Source organism: Elaeis guineensis, chromosome 1 (genome assembly GCF_000442705.2).
Source record: "Elaeis guineensis isolate ETL-2024a chromosome 1, EG11, whole genome shotgun sequence".
Classification (NCBI taxonomy): Eukaryota; Viridiplantae; Streptophyta; class Magnoliopsida; order Arecales; family Arecaceae; genus Elaeis; species Elaeis guineensis.
The window spans coordinates 157,679,101-157,688,918 of NC_025993.2; the positions used below are offsets into that span (position 1 = coordinate 157,679,101).

The window sequence follows — 9,818 nt, forward strand, 5'->3', positions numbered from 1 at the left end:
TCCAAACAGAAGTAGCAAGCGAGTTGAATAGGTTATATGTGTGCAACTCAGTTGCTCTGTAATGCAAATTGAATGACATTGAATATGTGAAATGCCAAAATAAGCTATCTCAGCCTCCCCGATCCATTGATTTAATTAAAGCTACGAACATATTGCATGTGGTTCCACATTACCATTGTAGGTGTTGCACACTAATTAATCTGGTGCTAAGTTTGGTGCATTGGGTCAAGAAGATCCTCTCCATTTCCATTTTAGGTTTAAATAGGAGAGATTCAATTTTTAATCACAACCATGGTATATTTCATGGTAGTTATGATCATGGTGCATGCAACACTCTATCCCATGTTTCTTGCAAAGCCTATGCAATCCTGACCATCATGCAATATATGGACTATGATGATTGCAAGATAGATCTCTCCAATTCAGTTTTGAGCTGGAGAAGATCCTCTAGCATTCAAGGATGAGTCTCTGGTATCACACTGAATTTGTGCTAGTTGCAAGAATTTAATTTCCTAAATCCTTTTGGTTAATCAACAAAAAAATTCAATTTAATTTTGCTAGCAATTTTTATTATATATAATGATGGTGTCATTGTTCTGCCAAAAGATTATGTTAGATCAAGTTCATAAAAGTTTTATCATTTTTGACTGGATATGTACTTCTTTGTTAGTTTATATATGTAAAAGCTTAAGTTGTTGGAAAGACCACTCGGGCTAATAAAAATATCTAGCACCTTTTTTATTAGGCAATATAAGACTATGACACTAGGCTCCTTTCAACTCCACAAGTGGAATTATAATGTCACAGAGATGACATCCTTCGGCTGCCACCAAATCTAATCCTTGATTAAGAATGACAGAGTTAACTCCTTTATCCACATCACCATCCAATTCATTGCTATCAAAATTAATCTTGAGAAAGTTAGGATTAGAGATTGTGCGAGCAATAAGAAATTTTTTTTTTGTCACTTATTTTAGGCTAATCGATAAAGAAACTTAATTTGATATTATCGTCACTTCCTATTATATAGAATCATGATGTCTTTCCCCCCTGCAAAGAAATTATGTTAGGTTAAGTTCATAAAAGTTTTATTGTTGTTGAATGAATATCATTATTTTTTTAATTAATTAATACGTTTGTATATCCTCAATCCAAGCATCTATGGTACGACCCATAAATCAAGTGATATCTCTAAGAGAACGTGGGTTTCACTCTCATTCAAGCTCAGGGACAAAAATTGGAGGAAAAATAGAAATGGAAGACCTTGAATAGGCCGATGCCAGCTTCTCAAATCTGGTTTTCTATACGACGAGCTGTTTCTATGTGGCTCTCATGGCCTTTGAAGAGCAATCAGTTGTTACCTTAGGGTGCATTTGGTTAATCATAAAAAAAATGTTTTTTTATTTTTTAATTTTTGAAAAATAAAAATAAAAAATTAATATTTGGTGACACCACAAAAAGCAAAAGATAAAAATCAAAAAATAAAAATAATTACTTTTTGAGAGAAACAAAATTATTTTACTTTTTAAAATTTATTTTTATTTTAAAAAAATGAGTGAAAAATCTCGCATCTTCTTCCTCCACTACGACCCTATGATCCCTCCTCCTCCCAAGTACTTGTCTGTCTCGCCCCCTTCGCCACCCAGATCGCCCTCTAGGAGTCCTCCGCTGCCTTCGTCGTTGCCTCCGCTACCATGGATCGCCTCTCCCACCTCTTCTTCATGTCCCCATCCCGATCCCTTCCCCCTCTATGCTATCTTTCGAATGTGAAAGAAACTCCGTCTTTCTAACGACTTTGTAGGTTCGATCATTATCTGAAATCCTACTATCTTCTCATTTCAGGACAACCCATAGAAGCCCAACACTCATCTATTGGAGCTTGTCGAGGGGAACTCCAACCCTAATTTTGCATCGGTGGTGGAGTGGCGGCATCGAGAGATGATCAGAGAAGGATCCAAGGCGGATGATATGGAGCTCGGGTTTGGATTCAAACATGGGTTCCCTTCTAAAATGTGGCTCGTGTGTTGGTGGGGATTAGAAGGAGGGCAACTGGAAGTGGAACCGGCATCAGAGGAGGAGTTTGATTCAGCTGCTGACAACATCTGAGTGATGGTTTAGAAAATCGATAAAAATACAGAGTATGGTAACAGCCAAAGCAATATCCGACAAAGAGATATGTAGTTAATCAGTCACTTATTTTTTTTTAAAGTTATATAATTTTTTTAAAAATTAGATAATCAGCCAAAGCAACTAATTATCAAATATATTTTTTATTTTTTTATTTTTATTTTATAGCAAAAGATTAAAAAAATAATAAATATTTTTTAAAAAATAAAAGTAAAAAATAAAAAAATATAATCAAACGCAACCTTAGGGGTTACTTGGAGCCCTTAGATATAGAGCTGTATAGTGCAGCTCCATCTAGAGGGCCCTATATCTCCTATTTGGACAGATATAATCAATGGGGAGTGGGTGGAGGGGGAGGGATGAAAGGGAGGATGGGTTGAGCAAGGAGAGGAGAGGGCAGCCATAGCCGGGTGGAGGCTTAGCCTCAGGCGTCGGGGAGTGAGGGGCAAGGGAGGCAAGAGGGAGTGACAAATTAAGGGGGAGGTTTGGGTAAGCCTGGCGAGGTGTGAGCGAGCTATCGAGGTCGGGAAAGACGTGGGCGGAAGTCGGGTTAGGTCTACGTAGGTGTAGACAAGGGAGATCTAGCGAGACATGGGTGTGAGAGAGATGGGAGACAAGTCTAGCATGGTGGGAACAAGGGCAATGGCTTTGGCAGGCTTTGTAGGGAAGGGCACGATTGGGGCTTTGATCGTGATGGAATAGAAAATATCATGCATTGTTTTTAAGATGCCTGCAGCAGCTGCTACAATTAATACGATTCTTTTGCGTTTTGCGCATCGAAATAAGCAGGCTAGGCTGGGCTAGCCCATGCTTGTTACTTTGGTGAATTTTCCTACTTTTTTAGCATCGATTGTATATTATATATCATATTGTTTTTGTTTAAATTTGTGATGATGACCATTGTCCTTTGGACCTTTGTGCATCACATCTACAAAGCTCCTGGCTGAAACATGACAACACCAGCGTTTTTGGAAATAATAAAAAAAATCTATCATAGAACATTTGCCAAGTAGAGAATAAAAGGAATTGCATGATTTTGAACAAAATAAAATTCTTAACACAAACTATTTGCTTGATTGTTCATGTTACTTGACCCATACGGATGACACACCTGGTTCGAAGCAAAGTCAATCTTTTTAACTTCTATCAAAAAAAAAAAAAAAAAAAAGGAAGTCAATCTTTTTAACATTGAATTGCCAAAACCATTTCCACGCCAAACCATAATTTTTCTGAAATTTTGCAACCACAGTTGCTAAACCTCGAGGCAAGCATTGTCCAATGCACTAAACCCACGAAATTCCTCCTTGCAAATTACCAACTGTACGGTAGTGAAACGTGATAACAATGCTGTCAATAATTTAAAACATATTATAAAATACTTATCATGTGGAAAATTAAAGGGACGCACGTACTGGAGAAAATTAAACTTATTAACTCGACCTTGTCGAGTGATGGATAAAAAAGACAAGGCAGACAGATAACAATGCTGTCAAAAATTTAAAACATATTATAAAATACTTATCAAGTAGAAAATTAAGGGGTGATCGGTGGGACAGAGTACCGCAAACACGCCCAGTGGGACTCGAACCCACAATCGCCTGATTAGAAGTCAGACGCCTTATCCATTAGGCCATAGGCGCAGAGGACGCATGTTGGGCTTCTTATCAATTTAGATAAATCAAGGAAGGCTCTCGCGAGACAGTGCGATGGTGGCGGCTGCGTCGTCGCCGGAACCTCCGCGATTCTTCTCATGATACTGGGACAAAGAAACCCCATTTCGCCTCCTTTCTCCCCTCTCTCTTCCATTTTTATCTAATATATGACACAGTTCTCCTTCCCCAGGTTGAGGTTAAAAGCCTCTTCGCAGAACCAATTCCAGAGGCATCCAGATCACTGGTGGTGAAGGCTTATCCGGCACCATCCACCAGTAAAAGGTCATTCTTTCGCTCTTCCAACTCTCGTTCTAATGTCCACATGTGATCTTCATCTCATGGGGGATGAAGTTTTTACTTTTATATTGGGATTTAGATTGCAAATTTTGATTTTGATTCTGTTTAAGAGATGTTTAGTTTCATTAGGAAGTTTCCGTTTCCATTCCGATTCGAAGAGGAATGGAAATGCCACAATTCTCTAAAATTCAATTCTTACACTTTTCTGACTTTCAAATCTCATTTCAATATTTTTTTGATAAAAATTTTATTTTAATATTAATTTTAATTTTAATTATGAATCAAATATATTAAAAAATATAATTATTTAAATTTTTTGTTTCAATTATAAAATTAATTTTAATTTTGATCACGAACAAATATATCGCCAAACAAACGTGCTCTTATTTTTTATGTTACAAATAGCATCCTTAATTGTAAGGTCCAATCAATTTTCTAAGGATGCATTTGGTTAGTCATTAAATTTTTTTTTTTTTTAATTTTTAAAAAATAAAAATTTAAAAATAATATTTGATAACATCATGAAAAGTAAAAAATAAAAATAAAAAAATTAAAATAATTATTTTATATATAAAATAAAAATTTTTTATTTTTTAAAATTTAATTTTTACTTTTTTTATTTTCACACGTTTAAAACGTCACATCAAAAAGTAAAGAGTTCGAATCCTTCTCTTTCGTCGAACTCTTCACCTCTTTATTTTCTTTTTTTTTCTGTCTAAATTCTTCTCCTTCGTCGAGTTCTTCACCTATCATCTTCAAATATTATCTTTTGCTTTATAGTAACATAGTTATTAAATATATTTTTTTATTTTTATTTAATAATAAAAATTTAAAAAAATAAAAAAATATTTTTTAAAAATTAACAAGTGTAATTAAATGCATCCTAAAAGCATACATGCTGGTCTTTATAATGTATCTATCATTTAGGTCCACTAATAGGTCTCGTATCTTTACCACTTAAAAAATCAAATCAGTCTTCAGTCGCTCGCAGTTACTAAGAAAACCCATCGATCTGTGTACTATAATTTTCTCGTGGGAATTAAATATTTGCATGTATGTGGTGAAAGCTGCCAACTGCTTGGGCGAGGGGTTGTCCTGGAGATATTCTTCAGTAGTTACGTAGCTTACTTTGTGTGTGAACAACTTTGTTTGCAGTTGGTTCTTTCATTTTCATTACTTTGTTTTGGAACTTGGAAGCATTCGGTATATTACTTGCTATCATCTGAACTCTTGGGTGAAATAAATAGGATGTAAGGATTGTTCTCACGGGTAGTTGCATTATATGGACACATGGTTATACTCAATGAAGTGAGATTTGGAGATTTAAAAGGCCAAAGGCATTAGGGAAGCAGTTCAACCTAAAAGGACAGGACGTAAGCTTTGGGCATTCCAAGGTGCAAGTTTTACATTATGGATAGAATTGGCAAAATATGATTTTATTCCACTAATTCGATTCATATTCGATCCATCATAAACAGATATGGATTTAGACTAAATGGATTTGAATAATAAATAAATTGATCTATTTAATTTATTTAATATTTAGATTGAATTTAAATTTCAGATATCTAACCTATTTAATCTGTTTAATATTCAGATTGGATTGAGTCAGATAACTTATTTAATCTATTTAAGATATGTTTAATCTGTTTAAATCTGTTTAGTCTATTTTTGATCCATTTGACTCAACTTGTTTAATCTGTTTAATCCATTTAACTTAATTTAATCTGTTTAATAAACTAATTAAATGAATTGAGTCGGATTACCTATTTAATAAACAGATCATATTCAGATCTAAATTTTTGATTTATTTAATAAATAGGTCGGATTTGAATTGATAATTTTTTAATTCGATCTGTATTGATCCGTATCCGATCCGACCTCATCCAATTGTCCCCCCTAAATTGATGGATAAGTTTATCAATTTTACATATTTTTTAATCATGAGAAGGCATTTACTTTCTTCAGCTATAAAGGGATATCGTGTAAGAATGTAACGAGACACATGCCTTCTCTACAATAGAAATTATTGTTAGAGGTATATCAAACTTTGTAATGAGTTGTCAACACCGACCCCAAAGCAGAAGCTTCGATGAATTATCTCCGGCCTATCTCGCCTTTGAGGTATGAGCTTTTTATTTTCATCCCTTTCTTCGTGGAATCGTTTGGCTCAACTTGTCAATCTTGATAAATTCTAATTTTGCTATATATTATACATTTCACAAACTTGCATTCTAATTGAATGAATTACTTCAATCTAATTATATGTGTTTTGATGGTGAAATTGTTATTTCAGCAAGTAGTACTATTTCATTTTGGTAATCGATAAACTGTTATTGATCATGCATGCTGGTGTTCGTGGTTCATTGGTTTTTCTTTTTCTCATGGGGGAAGGCGGGATTGGTGCATCTATAAATAGGAAACAAAACATGTTTTCCTGAGAGGTCATGCCATGCAACAACGTTCTTTCAGACTACCACTCCATTCGTGTTCTCAAGTATTAGAAAATGCGTCTTCCTATTGTCAAAGTGTGAGTTTGTTACTGCCACCACTGTTCAATAAGCAAATTCAATAAACATGATCCATTCTTCATGATACAATTTAAACATACTGCACCATGTTTTCTGGTTTTCAGAAATTACTGCAGTTTTTTTTTTTGGTGAAAAGTAAAACTGAAAAGCCGCTGTCTTCTTCTTTTACATCTTTCTTCATTTCCTTGACATATATATTGCGTGATTTACGTGGTATATATTCTATTTGTGATAATAGCATATAATAATCTTGGCTCTTTAGTTGATAATGACCTTCAGTCTTCTGCTTTCCTTGTGGTAGCTTAAAAACTTGAAAGGCTTCTCTCTTTTTTGAACCAATATTTGTTTTCTGATAATGCTCTGAATATTGCTCAAAGAACTTATGATGTGTTTCCCAACAATGACACAAGAGATAATTTACGCTGCCGGACCTGGACTCATATCCAAATGCTTAAGAGTTGAAACCATAATACCCTAGATTGTTTGATGAGTTATTATTGTGGAATCATATGGAAAATGGTTGATTTGTGGTTTAGCTTCTTCAAATTCACCCTAATAGAGAGGGCTTCCCATACATGGGTTATGGTTTTTGTCAAACTCAAGAATATATTATGTTTGGGGAGATGATGACCATCTTACTAGCGAAATTCTCTTTCTTTTTCTTTTATTGTTTTTCTTTTGTGTACCTATTTAGGTCACCTAAATAAAAGTTCTAAGACTATTCACATGAGTACAGTTGAAGATCTTATGAAACGTTAGCCATATTACACGGTCGTTCAAAGGAATATACTCTTGATGTGCACCAATTCTGTTTGATTGAGTGGTCAGAGGACTAAAACCACGCTCATTAAGCAAAAGCAATCAAGGATTAATCCAAATTGTCCTTTAATCTGACTGGTAGTTTAGATTGTTCATCGGCTTAGCCGTCTCAGAGGAAAATCCAATATAATTTCAGAGTATACAGGGACTCCTAGCTTCATCATTCAGTTTACTGCGCTCAGTGGACTATGTGCATGCTGATTTACTTTTATTGTTTTGGAGCACAAACTCCAGTTTGGTTAAACTGATGTACTCATGGGAGAATAGACTCAAAGGAGCTACTCCAATTTTGGTCTTAGAACTCTGAAGGAAGACTTTGTGCTTCATTTTTTTTTTTGGTTTGATGGACTTAGATGACCAAGTCCACGATAATTTAGTTGATAGAAATCAAAAACTTCATTGCAATCTGCTCAAATTATGGAACTTAGAGATTCAGAGCACAATGTTCAATGGGTAAGTCCATACTGCTGTTTAGAAGCTTGTGAGGATTTCTAGATTCTTTAAATAGTTTGATGCACTTCAAGGGCTAAGCCCATGTTTAATCACCTGATGGACTCAACGAGTTGGTTTAAGTGGTCCAAGTAGTTCTCCCACGAACTTATAGAAGTTTGGTTAGACTCGGTGAAATAATTAAGTCGTTGTTAAATCAATTTTTTTTAAAAATTTGTGGACATGAGTGAGGATAGTATGCGGATGTTGGCATGGGACAAGGTTATGAACAAGAAGAGAGAGGCAAAGAGCTATATATTTCATGGGCTAATGGCTATGACCAAAACCATGTTGGCATGCCCTAAATGATAGTTAATTGCAAACAACTGAAGTTCGGAAAATTACAGTCCAGAGGTCCAGCGTTTAATCTCCTACAAGCAGTGGCAGATTCAAAAATTTTACTTTATAAGATCAATATAATAAAAAAAATAAAAAAATTATAAAAAAATAATAATAAAATATTACTTTTAAAATAATAAAAATTATAAAAAAATGATAATGCGTAATATCTTAAATCTCCTTTATAATAAAATATTATCAAGGAGCATCGTATGTACCGTCCATCGCACGATGGACAGCTGCACGTGGCCAGATGCAGTGTGCTTCAAACAACATGCAGGCCCACGAGGCCCAATGCAGCCCTGCATGGCCATCCATTGTGCGATGGATGGTGCGTGCTGTGCACCACATTAGATGATACATGATAGAGAATTCATACTTTTAAATATAAAAAATGGATGAATAGAATTGAAATATGATATTAAAAATAAATAAAAAATAATTAATAAAAAAGAGAAAGAAAGAGAAAGAGAGAGGGAGAGAGATCAAAGTGGTATAAGAGAAGGAGAGGAGGAGAGAGATAAGACATGTGACTTATTAAAGAAGAAGAATGCATATCATAATTACTTTTTTAATGTAGTTTTTTTTTTTTTTTAATTTTACATAAAATATGAGATTAATCTATAAAATTAGTAGAGTCAACTTTAATATTTTCTACTTTTATATATATATATATATATATATATATATATATAATATTTTTTTATTTTTTTGTAGGATTAATTGATTCCATATTTAATCACTTGCATCCGCCAAAGCCCACAAGCCATATCCTTTTGCATCGACATGACAAGCAGTTCTCTATGGACCTTTACACGTGCCACTCAAGACTTTTGATGGCACAGGAAATCTAATAAGGCAATTGCTAGCCGGTCCATGGTTTTACCAATCAAACTGGTTTGGAACTCCGAGCCAAGGTGACATGGGCAAATGAGGGGCCTTCTATGATACAAGAGCTAGCTTCTTGAAAGGTGATGTACTTTTCAGTTATGCACTTTAATTCCAGTTATCAAGATGCAGGTCTCCAAGGTTTCTCAAAATGCGAATGAAGAAGGAAAGTCCTTGATGAACAAATTGTAAGCAAAATAGTACAATTAAGATGCAATGCTGGGTATGGAGAGGCATAACAGTGGAAAAACAAGCAACTCTTCCAGTAAGAAATGCTCCTTTTTGTAATATTATGAGATCTCTTTCCCTGTTTCTTCTGTTTTCTGCCTTTTTCCTCACGCTTTTGATTGTGGGCCACCGCATTTAAGGAATTAATTGGTGCTCTTGCGTCCTGCTACCTTTCCTCTTCTTTGGAATAATATCAAACAGTAGCTCGAAACAGACCATTTGCGAGTGACCGTTTGGAACTTCCCGTAGTGCATTGAGATTCCTGCTGCAGCTATCGTTTCTTTGATTGCCTGCGATCCTTCCGGCCGTAGCATGCTTGGCCATCGGAGAAACATGGTGGGCACCCTTACGAACCATCCGAAGAGCTCGAAGGTGAGAGCAAGGTCGGATTTGAACTGGAGAGGGGCAGTAGATGGCCGTCCGGTGTGGATCTCACCGAAACCATCAC

At 35.1% G+C, this 9,818-nt stretch overlaps 1 non-coding gene across 1 annotated transcript; it reads right to left on the bottom strand.

Annotated features, from left to right (window-relative positions):
- Positions 1–3,694: 3,694 nt before the first annotated feature.
- On the bottom strand, positions 3,695–3,767 carry TRNAR-UCU (transfer RNA arginine (anticodon UCU)). Its single transcript has one exon. It is a non-coding gene; the product is annotated as a tRNA-Arg (tRNA).
- Between the last annotated feature and the right edge of the window lie 6,051 nt (positions 3,768–9,818).